The sequence below is a fragment of the Lolium rigidum genome, chromosome 6 (genome assembly GCF_022539505.1).
Source record: "Lolium rigidum isolate FL_2022 chromosome 6, APGP_CSIRO_Lrig_0.1, whole genome shotgun sequence".
NCBI classification, from domain to species: domain Eukaryota; kingdom Viridiplantae; phylum Streptophyta; class Magnoliopsida; order Poales; family Poaceae; genus Lolium; species Lolium rigidum.
This window is the reverse complement of record NC_061513.1, coordinates 342,631,316-342,644,663: the sequence shown is the minus strand read 5'-3', so window position 1 is coordinate 342,644,663 and position 13,348 is coordinate 342,631,316.

The following is a 13,348-nucleotide window of genomic DNA, read 5'->3' as shown; positions in this document are numbered from 1 at the left end:
ATAGACCTCTCTACCCCGTCGGAGGAACGCACCGAGGGTCCGCGGCGAGAGATCAATTACCCGGTGGCTCACTCGCTACACCGCCACTCGAGAACTTGGTCAACGTGTTGGAGCGTGTCGCTCGCGCGTGATCCAGGAGATCATGAGCCACCGGTGCTCGCCGTCGGGACCAGCTCTCGGGACTCATCAAGGAGAGTTGCCATTCCGAGTCCCGCCCACCGCTGCCATATGCGTTGGCAGCACTCTGCCGAAGTGCCGACTACACCGGCATTCCTCGTCTACGGGATTGGTGGCGACCCTAGTGACTACCGGTTCTTAATGGAGGCGCCTAAGGAGATCCCTCATGGATACGCGTGCATGTATGTGCCGGATTGTGGTGACCGGGCACTCACAAACCAGGCCACAACATCGGGGACTCCGGCGAAGACAGGGAGGAACGTCGGCGACGAGAAGACGTGGCTAACTAAATACGTCACACCAGACGAAACTCCCGAGCCCAGCTCCCGCAGATGGCTCGGAGCTGGAAAAGCAAACATGGCAGGCCAAGTACGCCACCCCGGCGAATCTTCGGAGTACAACTCCTACGGCCAGCACGACGGATCAGATCGATACCATACCGAGAGACCAGTTCGGCATGATGCCGAAAAGAAGAGGCAGTCGGCTATTCCAAGCCGTACCACCGACGATTACGAGATGATCCCGCTGCCACCTAAATATCGGCTCCCCGACTTCTCCAAATTCGGTGGATCGGATGGCTCCAGCTCCATCGAGCACGTCGGCCGATATTTGGCTCAACTAGGACCGGCTTCGAGTGTCGGATCAGCTACGCGTGAGGCTCTTTTCACGGTCCCTCACGGGATCGGCTTTTGGATGGTACACCTCTTTGCCAGCAAACTCCATCCGAGTCTTGGAAGCAATTGGAAGAACAGTTCCATATGCAATACCATTCGAAGCTTCCGAGTCCGGCATTGCCGATCTAGCCCAACTACGTCGAAGCGCGGGAAACCGTGACGGAATACATCCAGCCGCTTCAGGAATCTTAGGAACCGATGTTATTCGGTTCGTATAACCGAAAAGGAAGCGATCGAGTTGGCGGTAGCGGGCCTTGCAACACAGCTCAAGGACATGGCCTCCCAAGCAGATTATCCTCGCCGGCGCACATGGTTCAGAAACTATCAGCATATGAACAGCGCCATCCCGACCTGTACCAAGACAAGTTCAAGCGTGCGAGTAGTTATGGTCGATACGGAGGAAGATGAAGTGCCGCGGGAGGCCAAGAGATAGCGATGGCTGAGTGGACTCGGGGGGAACCCCGTGGCCTGCAAATGGGTAAAGCCACCAGGGGCCGCCAGGGGATTTGATTTTGACGTGACCAAGACTGAACAAATCTTCGACCTCCTGCTCAAGGAGAAACAGTTGACGATTCCTGAAGGTCTCAAGTTCCCCACGGCGAAAGAGCTAAACGGAAAGCCGTACTGCAAGTTCCACAACTCGCTTTCCCATGCCACCAACGACTGCCGGTGTGGCGTCGGCACATCCAAGCGGCGATAGAGAAGGGGCGGCTAATTTTCAACCGATACGCCATGAAGGTCGACACCCAACCCTTCCCCGCCGTTAACATGGTGGAAATCACCTACCCCGAAGGTTGCCAGCCAGGTCCCTCGTTCGAGCATCAACATGGTAGGACCCGGAAACCACTGCGGCAAAGATGGAGATGAGGGCAGCTGCTCTCATAGCAAGGATACAGAGGAGGCCGCTCCACGCGATCGGCTCCGTCATGATGGCAAGCGCTATGTCACGGAGGGAGAGGTGAAGAATATAAGATATCAGCGACCCTCTCTCGATCACCTCCTCAACAAATATGTGAGTCGGTATGACCAACGCCGACGGTCCAATTACGATGATAGAGGAGATCGTCCGGCTAGAGAAGCCGAGAAGATATCGTCGGCAGGATCGCGATGAGGAGGAGCACGAGCGCCGTGCCACGGAAGCATCAAGGGAGCAAGATGACAACGCCGGGCATTGGGACTGCCCCTTCTTCGGTACACTGCTGGGATTCAGGAATGAGCCGATTGCCCACAATCGGCAATTGCCCAGAATGCAATCAGAAAAAGAAGGAGGCAGCCAACGTGTCTGTGTTCGAGCGCCTAGGGCCTCTCCCGCCACAAAGCAAACGCGCTGAGTCACCTCGTTGGGCAGATCTTGAGGATTCAGAAGACGAGGGAGAAGTGAAAGAAGATAGGTACCACCGGCCAAGGTGGTGCCCTGACGGACTCAGCCGTTCCCAAAAGCGCAGGGTTCAGCGATTGCGCGGCCTAGAGGAAGCCGAAAGGTTGTACCTGCATACGCTAAGGAAGGCACGGCCTGATCTGGCTGCAAAAGTTCAGCGAACCCTGGATGAAGAGGGTCGCCCACGGAAAATGGAGTGGCGCCCTAAACAGAGGAAAGCCGATGATGAGACATCGGCTGGCACAAACATGGTACTCGTCTTGCCTACAGAGCGTAGCGCTCCACGACTCTACGGAGCACTCAAGGTGGACGACAGCAAGCGCATCAAGTCAGAGGTTGGGTTGGTTTCATCCAGCTCGACCAAGTAGCAAGATCAAACCAATGAGCAAACCAGGAGAGGCTGATCCTTGTGATCGGCCCCAAAAATTTATGAAGGGAACTTACAAAACCTTCAACGAGCAAGCAACGTGGAGGCCGATTCCAGCGATCGGCCAAAATTATCCTCACCCACCATTCTCGCCCGGGTTCAACATGTTATCCAACAGAGCCGATACCATCAATTCTCTTGACAGAATCGGCTCGGGGGGCACCCAGGTAGATGAAATACGAGGATATACAACGGAAGCATCTCATCTTCTGTTGATGGTATTGGAATATGGGGCCGATGACAGGTCGGCCGTAAAAATAAGAGTGAAAATTCGAAAATTTTCGAGCACAGCCGATGCAGCAGACATCAACTTCAGAATCGAGAAACAGCCGATGCGTAGCCATCGACTCTAGTTGTGCGATGATTATCAAGCCTCCACCAAATCCAGGATTTCCAATCTATGGGGCTAGTTCGGCTGAAACGGAAGATTATCGAGCTGTCGGAGGAAGAAAGAGGATCGGGCGTGGCGCATTCTCTCCGACATTCTCGCCTCGAGTAAGTCTCGGGGGGCAGCGAGGCCTAGTGGATACTCTGTTTAAAGAACCGATGAGGATACCATCGGCTGATCCTTCATTGCAACCTTCTTCACAATGATGGGTGCTGAAAAGGATTATTGGGTTTGGTTGGAAAAGTTCGAAGGTTTTCCTGAAAATCCGGCATCTTCCACCAGATTTAGGAAATCATCAGCTGAAGAAGAGAAGGGTGAATTTCAAAGGACCGATGCGGAGCGATCGGTTCATTACGCATTGGCAAAGGGGACGAATCGGCAAGGTCAGTAGAAGAGAGAATCGGCTCAATTAAAAGGAATCGGCAAAATCAAGATTGGGGAAAAGTTCTTCATTGATTAAGATGAGATTTCTTACATAAAGAGCTAATTGCTCTCAAAAGGGAAATACTAGGGGATCCATTGCCCCATCTACTACTACTGGCCCTATTCTAGAGGTCCTATCTATGGGCCATCACTGCCCTCGTCGCCGCCGTCGTCGCCACTATCGGCGCTGCTCCCGGCGGGCTCGTCGTCGCTCCAATGGCCGCCGACCGGGCCCTCGTTGTCTTCATCTTCTTCGTCAGCATCGTCCTCGTCGGCCGTCGAAGTCGCTAAGATTGCCCGGCCAAGGGCAGAACCGCTTGGCCGGCGGCTCGTCGGAGGAGCTCTCGTCATCGTCCTCCTCCTCCTCTTCCTGCTCCTCCTCCTCCTCGGAAGAGGTGAAGTCGCAGGAGAAGCTGTCGTCGTCACTCTCCTCCTTCGTTTCCCCAACGGCGAGGAAGCGGAGGTCGCTCTCCCCGTCCGTCGAGGACTGGTCGTCCTCGGACCAGATGGAGAAGTCGTGGTCTGACTCCTCCCCGGCCGCAATGGCGCGGCGGGTGTTGGCCGCGTGGACCGCCACCGCGTTGTACTCCGGCGTCGGCTCACGGGACGTGGAGGATTGGCTGGCAAGATCCGATGGGGCAGAGGAGGAGGAAGACATGGTGGCTGGGAGGGTTTTTGGAGTGCTGGTACGGAGGAGATACAAAGAAGAACTGTTCAGAGCGGTTAAATCGAAGGAGGATATAGTGGAAATTCAATGCCACAGCAGTTTCCGAGGAAGTGGTGCCTAAAAAGAAAAAAAAACTGCCAGGTCACGCGGAGAAGTTGAGAAGGCAAGGCATCATCATGAGGGACACTGCGACGGTTCTGCCACGACATGACCCGACGAAGGAAAGCAGAGTGATTTTGGAATTACCAATTCCAAAACCAGGGGGGCATGTGTTATCACCAAGATTTGACCAAGTCGGAGGTGGACCGCAGTCGAGATGGGCTTAAGGAAATATACGTGGAGAATTACATGAATCGGCCTGTCATACCAAGTTGGGCTTAATTGCCCGTGTATCTGTAACTTATTAGATCTATTTTAGTTTAGAGATAGAATCTTACTCGTGCACGGTTTAGTGCACGCCCTCATTAGAAAGTCCCCTGGACTATAAATATGTACCTAGGGTTTATGGAATAAACAACAACTCACGTTCAACCCCAAAAACAAACCAATCTCGGCGCATCGCCAACTCCTTCGTCTCGAGGGTTTCTATCGGGTAAGCGACATGCTGCCTAGATCGCATCTTGCGATCTAGGCAGCACAAGCCCCACGTTGTTCATGCGTTGCTCGTACTCGAAGCGCTTTTGATGGCGAGCAACGTAGTTATCATTAGATGTGTTAGGGTTAGCATTGTTCTTCGTTTAAGCATGCTTACGTAGTGCAACCCTTGCATATCTAGCCGCCCTCACGCCTATCTCAGGCGTGGGGGCGGCACCCCGCTTGATCATTATTTAGTAGATCTGATCCGTTACGATTGCTCCTTGTTCTACAAGGATTAGTTTAATATCTGCAATAGTTAGGCCTTACAAAGGGGGAGGATCCGAGTGGCACGTAGGGTGGCGTTCGCAAGTCCTAAACGGGATGTTCCTGGGATCAACTTCATGTTGGTTTTTTGGCCTTGTTTAGGATCGGCTTACGAGCACCGTGCGTGGCCGCAAGGCCCAACCTGGAGTAGGATGATCCGATTATGCGGTGAAAACTCTAAATCGTCGTAGATCTCATTAGCTTCATCTTGATCAAGCAGGACCACCAAGTATTCGTGCACCCCGTACGGATCATGGGTGGATCGGCTCTTTGAGCCGATTCACAGGATAACCTGAGAGCCGATCGAGGCTCGTATTTAACGTTTACATGTATGCCCTGCAGGAAACTAAGCGAGACATCCTCATCACCTTCCTGGCCAGGTATAGGTCAGGTGGCACGCCCTTGCACTTCGCAACGCCGCGTGTGACCAGAAGAGCATTGCGGGCCGTCGCTCGGAGGGGTCTCAGCCAGCCGCAGCTCTAGGCTCTTCCCGGCTCTACGGTGTTGACAAGGCCGCTGCCCGCCGGTGGGTTTTGGCAGTCAACATATACTGGGCAAAAGTTATAGGAATTCACATAATTAGCTTAAATTTTAAATAATTTTAAATAAAAATTTCTAATTCATTTGACAAATCTCAGGGTGTATCTTAATCGGTATTTCCAATAACCGTATTTACCGATGTCCGTTAACGCAATTTACAATCCAAGATCGGTGTGGTAGTATTATATGGCATACATAGGATGTCTGAGACGCACGGACCACTGGCATTGCGAGATGGCTCCCTGTTTTCACCAATATTTCATGGCCTATTGTTGATCCATCTGGTTTAGAGATGTATTTTCGGACGATATTTCCGGAAACCGAAAACTGCAATGCTGGATAAAAGTTGCCGGTATTCAAATAATTAGCTCAAAATTTAAATAATTTTGGATAAACTTATAAATTAAATTGACAAATCTTGGACGATATTATAACCAGTATTTCTGTAAACTATATTTACCGGCGCTCACCAGTATTCTTTTGCTACTACGAAGGAAAAAAACCCGGTCTGAAATATGTTAACATGTTGATATGTTATATATGACTTGAACATCAACGTATACACTCTTGTAGTCTCACACGGTCGGTCAACTTTGGGCTAACATACATGCATGATCTCTTTTGTTTTAAACGGACTCACCAGGAGTCCAATTAACACACAAATGTCTTTTGTAGATCAGATCTATTTAATCTTCCCATGCGTACGCCAGTTTTTTGTTTTTTTTTGTAACCGAACAGCGTTTGGTCATCATCGTGACCAACCAGCAAGGGTGACCTGTCACGTTTCATCCGTGTTACGTAACAATATAATTCTATTTAATCCTAGCCGTAAATTATTAATCTGACTGACCAAATAATTTAGATGATGTGGATTAACTTGGTGCCTCGAAAAATACCCTTATTTTTCTTTTAGTATATAATAGATTGTTAATTTAAGTTGTTCAAATATGCATGATGATAGCTTAGATGGATAGGTTTCACTTTTCTGATCATAATGATATATAATTTTGTATTTTTCTGAATTAATATGAATTATTTATCAATTACTGAAAATAAAACATAAATAAAGAAAAGAAATATGACGTCACGCTGACATCAGCATGATGTCAGCACTGCAATTGAGGCGCGCGAGGAGGGGGAAAGATGTGGGGCGACGCAGGCGACCATTTGGTGGTGGTGCCGCCCGCCAATGGTTGCCGGAGACGGCCGGCGGCGAGCTCGCGCGGCGGCAGACGCAGATGCACGGCGCGGGGACGAACCAGAGGGAGAGAGAGGGCACGGAGGGGCGCGTTTGCACTATGAGCTCACCACGGAGCTGGTGGTGTCGACGGCGAGTGCGTGGGAGGTCGGAGTCGCCGGCGAGAGGTGGTGGCCAGCGGCATGGGCGTCGTCCGATTGGCGCAGTAGAGGGCTCCCCGGCGGCGACCGCTTGGTGGAGGAGGGAGAGGAGATCACGGTGGAGCCGGTGGAGTCATCGGCTGGGCTCGGGGGTGCTCGGAACGGCGGCGACCGTGAGCGGCCGGCCCTAGGGTTTGGCTGCGCCCTTGCAGAGATGAGGGAGAACGAGGGAGTGGCGAAGCTAGGGTTGTCCACCGCGGCTCTTGGGGACTTGTAGAGGCTCGGGGGCGGCGGGAATCATCCCGGCCACCGGCGGGATCAACGGCCAGGGAAGCTACAGCGAGAAGCTTCTAGTAGGAGAGAGGAATAAGAAAGCAAAAATTGTGAAAACCCCCCTGGACTTTTGCAATTTCCCTGGAATTTTTAAAACAAGAGAGAATTTGGGGATTTTGAGGGTATTTTAACCCAAAAATTTGAGGGGATTTTTGCACAAACTTTTGTGAGACCAAAACCATAACATTTTGTAACATTGTTTCAAACCTTTTTAGTGGAAATTTTCTCAAATTCAATGCAAATGCATGCATGCTTATGAACAACTTAGCAACATTATTTGATTAACAAACATGGGATGTTACATTTCGGCACCCTGCCGGGACGGGGAATTTCCCCCGGAGCCATCTCCATCGAATCCACCGCCATCTTCATCGCCATTGCTGACTCCCACGATGAGGAGTGAGTAGTTCTCCCCCGAGGCAGAGGGCTTTACTGGTAGCTATGTGGTCTATCTATCTCTCCATGTAAGATTTTTATGTGATCATGAGCTTTGTAATCTAGTTGGATTAAGTAGATATTATTCTTCAACTATTTTGCTACTCAAGTGGTTTTAATATGTGATCTACGGGGACACCTTATCCAACGGTGTGAAGGTGACAGTGTGCACACCGTGTTTGTTTATTAAGCTTAATTTATAGAAATATTTATGAATTGTGGTGACTAGTTAGTACCATCTTTGTATGCTCAAAGTGACAACACATGGGGAGTCCATAGATTGGGAATGCGAACTTTAAGGAATGCTTACCCTACGAAGCGAATTTGTGTTTATTATCAAACCGGAGAGTGGTTCAGAGTAGCATAGTGAAGTGATCATATCTATGTATTCATTTATGGTATCATTGTTGAGAGTGTCCACTAGTGAAAGTATAATCCCTAGGCCTTGTTTCCAAGCATTGAAACACTGTTTACAACCACTTCTGTTACATGTTTGCTTGCTGCCATTTTATTTCATATTGCAATTACCACTCATAATCATCCATATTACTTGTATTTCACTATCTCTTCGCCGAACTAGTGCACCTATACACCTGACAAGTGTATTTGGTGTGTTGGGGACACAAGAGACTTCTTGTATCGTAATTGCAGGGTTGCTTGAGAGGGATATATTTGACCTCTACCTCCCTGAGTTCGATAAACCTTGGGTGATCCACTTAAGGGAAACTTGCTGCTGTTCTACAAACCTCTGCACTTGGAGGCCCAACACTGTCTACAAGAATAGAAGAGTGCGTAGACATCACAGAGCATCCTCTTGAAGCCGAGAATTATCAGCTTGGAGCAAGGAGAATTGGGAGGCGAAGTCCTTTAAAATTGTTACGGCAGCTTGGATACCCTATGACAAAACACAAGTCAAGCAGCCGAATATAGACTCAGGGGGCTAGAAGAGAGAGAACCATTATCAGGAAAAAGGAAAGTTGTAGTAATCACATACTCCCTGCGAAGGGAGGGAGAAGTGGAAGCGGACGAATGAACTTTTTTTCCCTCCGAGAGAGAAGAAGGAGTTGGAGCGATCTTTGGTGGAGCAGGAGTTTCGGATGCTGCAGGAGTTGGCTTATTGGGGCTAGCCTTCGCCTTTTTCGAAGGAGGCTCAATGAAGCCTTCCTCGCTGCAAGAAAATAGATAGCTATGTCAAAAAGGGAATACAAACTAACTTCAGGAGAAGCAAAATGGAACTTACAAATCAAGAAGCAAATCATCCTTGTCGGCAAAGCCGCCGGATGGCCTCTTTGGCGGTTGGGCGTTGGGCTTCTCCAGAGCTGCATGAACAAAGGGAGCATGATCAACATCATTGTCATGATTCGACTCCACTGTATCGGTAAATTCGTCATCAAGTTTTTTATGATCGGCAGAAGGAGCTTCAGGGTTGCTAGGGTTATTATCCTCTTCCTTGGAAGCCTCACTATCCTCAGCTACTTCTGCACAGGATCCTACATTGGCGGTAGAATCACCTTCTTCAGGATTTTCTTCATCTCCAGATACGATTGGAAAATATTCGGCAGTTGAAGGAATCTGCTAGAACAAACAAGGACTCGACAAGATGAAACAAAATATGTCGGGTGCAAGCATTATCATGGATAGGAAAAAGCTAAAAGATTACCTCGAATTGTTGGTGAGCAAGGTCATACAGCTCATGAAGGGCTAGCGGGGGAATTGAATCTTCTTGGCTAAAATAAGTCAAATGCCTAACCTCGTCCAACAGTTCTTTCTCTGTCAGTTCTGCAACGTTGATTCGAGTCTCATCCTTGGGACCCGAATATAGCCACATTTGATTAGCCCTAGACATAACCGGTTGGACACGATGTTTTAAGAAAAATATCAGCGATCTCAGTACCGATCATCGTTTGGCCATCGGACTCCTTTATCTCCAATACTATTTGAATACTTATCGGCTACCGTCTTTTCTTCGGCTGTCAGAGTGTTCTTCCAAGATTTCTTCGGCACAGCCTCAAGGACGTCAGCAAGCTTCGGCAGGCATGTGTTATTACCAGCTGTCGATGGGTCTCTAAGATAAAACCACTTCAACCTCCATCCCTGGACTGATTCTCTCATTGTGAAGTTGAGGTAATTTACTTCTTTTCGGACAACAAAACCAACCCCACCGGTGATAAAGAAAATCCATTGCTACTACTATAACGCTTAACGAAGAAAATATTCTTCCATAAACCCCAATGAGGATCGATGCCAAGGAAAGCCTCACAGAGGGTGATAAAGATTGCAAGGTGAAGGATAGAGTTTGGAGTTAATTACCAAATCTGAATCCCATACGAAAGTAGAAGACACCAAAGAAATTCATGTGCTGGCAAGGATAACGCACGGTACAAGAACGCGACAAACATTGCAGTAAAACCAGCAGGAGGATTAGGGCGGGAATATGGACCTGGTAAAATGGCGTCCCCTTCATTGTCTAGGATCAGTCCAAGGCTGCGCGCCTTCTTTACATCACGCTTCGACATTGTCGAAGCGGGCCAGTCGCTGGGGACGTCCTTGGTAGTAGCGGCGGAAGCCTCCAATGCAATCTTCTTCATTGCAGCCGTGGTGATCTTGGGGCCGGTGGTGCTTGTGGCAACACTGGATGCAGCGGCGCCCTTCTTCTTCACCATCTTGAAATTTCTTTGGAGATAGCGGCGGTTGAAGCATGATGGTGGTGGCGGTGCGCCGGTTACGAATTGCAGGAACAGAGGAAGAAGAAGGCAATAGGAGGAAGAAAAAGAGTAAAATCTGCGCCTTTCTTCATAAAGGGGAAAGTTACCAAGAATTTGGTCTGGTGGATCTGTGTCGTCAACATTGGACGCAGATCTAGGTCACCACGTGTCACCATGGCAATCACACCAAAGGACAACTACCTCCACTACACGCGAAAATCGAGGAGACGCCTCAGATGAAGCGCAATGATCGGTCATTTCCCAAACAGACTGTTCAGAGCAGGGGTGGGCCTGTTAAGTCATGTCCCGTCAAACCCGGAGTTGCACTTAGGACGTCATTGATGATATCACCAAAGTTACCGGCTCCTCATTAATAAAGCATCTGAAGGAATCTACATCGTTGGACAACTCGACTTGAGTCTACGCACGGTTGCAAGCATCCGTCCCTAGACTCGGGAGCTACTCCCATCGGGAGCGCTGGATGTCCACCCGAAAAAAACTACTGAAGTAGAAGAAAAACGAACCCGAAGGTTCCGTAAGATCCAGGATCGAGCCCCGGGGACTTGATCCTGAGAAGAGTAACGTTGTTTTGCCATTGACAGTTAACTACCATCGATTTATCGAGTAAGACTGGGCTTGTTACTTTTGTCCCTTGCGTACTATCATGCTACACGACTTCACTCGAAGTTTTTGAAGACCCGATATATAAAAAGATATCGGATGATGAAGGCAATTCAGAAAGCATCGGCATCAGAATCTTTGAGTAGTACAACTTGAGTCTACGCACGGTTGAAAGCATCCGTCCCTAGACTTGGGGGCTACTCCCATTGGGAGCGCTGGACGCGCACCCGATATCAAGCAATTTCGACTTCAAGATGATGAAGAAGGACCAAATCTTTTCAACAGTTATGGACATTCGGATGAAGACAATTATAGTCCCTGCTCGAAGCTTCACTTCGGCTAGTCACTCGGGGGCTACTGGTTTGGGCATTACCCTTCGGGTACCCGACATTAGTCTACCTCCTCCGGGCCAACTAGGGGCCCATGATGATTGCCCAATAGCCAAGGTGGGCCTATACGTCGGTTCTAGCGAACGAGACCTACCCGAAGATGGATTCTTGATGAACAAGGCAAGAAGATACCGTACAAGGAAAGACTAGAATAGATCTCATTGTAACCTAGTCGAGTTTGAACGGGACTCTCGGGACCTGGCCTGCTATATAAAGGCCAGGAGAGGGCCTGTTGAATAACAATTCAATACGTAGATCCACGACAAGTTAGAGCTAGAAAACTAGAACCCTTGCCTCTCGGCTAGTCAACCAGAATAACCTATCGACTACCCCATTGTAACCTGATATATTCGATAATCAAGATCAGACAAGTAGGAAGTAAGGGTTTTACTCATCGAGGGCCCCGAACCTGGGTAATCTCTCTCCCCGTTTGTTTGGTATTCGATGTCTCGTGCTAGCTTGCAAAATTCCGTCAACCCTAAGCCCACTCATGGTGGGCATTGCCGAGGAGCACCCTCGCCAACCTCCTTTGGCCCAACAAGGGGCCATGAAGATTGCCCTAATCCAAGGTGGGCCCATATGTCGGTTACTACAGAGAAGACTTACAAGGAGACGGATTCTTGATGAACAAGGCAAGAAGATGTTGATAAACGAAAGGATAGATTAGATCTCAATGTAACCTAGTCAAGTTCGATAGGACTCTCGAGACCTGACCTACTATATAAAGGCCAGGAGAGGGCTTGCCGAACAACAACACATGAAACCCTCGCAACCTAGCATACACAAACCCTAGAAACCTTGCCTGTCGGCGAGTTCACCGTAGCAGTCTATCGGTTGCCCCATTGTAACCAATTTTACTCGATTAATCAAGATCAGACAAGTAGGAAGTAAGGGTTTTACCTCATCGAGGGCCCCAAACCTGGGTAAATCTCGCTCCCTGTTCATTTGGGATCCGATGTCCCGTGTTAACCTGCAGGATTCCGTCAACCCTAGGCCCCTCATGGTGGGCATTGCCGAGGAGCCCGCTCATCAATTGGCGCCGTCTGTGGGAACCCTGCTGGTACAAGGCACTTCATCGGCTGTTCCGATCATGTCGGCTACATCTTCGCCGGCATCACCACCATTGTCGGCTCCATCATCGCTGAACTCAGGGAACTCAATTTGTTTCGGGTTCTTCGAGTTCACTCCGCACACCGACGCGTCGCGTTCGACCTTCTGAGGCCTGCGCGGCGGGATGAACATGACGTTCGGGAGCGCCCACTTCCGCGTCGATTCTGGTGGCGTGCTTCGGCTCCCGGACCCGATCGCTTCTGGCGCAGTGAAAGCCACGACTTCATCAACAACTACGTCTACTGCTTCATCACCAACCTCTATCGATCTATCGGCTGTGCTATCAGTGTCGACTCCGGCGTCACCATCATCATCATCATCGTCACACCGTACCATGTCCACCATGTCTGTCGAGTCTGATGACTCTGGATCATCGGATCTTACATCGTATTACTGCCTCGACTGCGACACCAGGCATGGACTTGGCTCGGACGCCTCACCATTCGTCTGTTGTGCCAAGTACTCCTCCGACGAAGAAAGTATCGACAACATCACTCCTGTAGCCACAATGAAAATGGCTCATCACCAAATTTGTGTCATCATCGACCCTCAAACGGGAGTCGAGATCTCCGCGGGTGAGCACACCCCGCGCGTCAATCGCGAGAGGCGATGAGATGGCGAAGCCAGCGGCAGCAATGCCGATAGCACATACATTGTCTCAAGGGAAGAGTGGGAAGCTGCTCGCAACGCCGTAGTCAACAACACCCGACTCCCCGTCGGAGTATCGGTAGGCGCTGTAATATCCCAGGTAATGGGGTTACAGAAATAGAGGAAACAGATATGTGCATTGCATTCATGCATAGAAAATCTGGGGAATTTTCGCGCTTTAAAGTAAAACAGTCA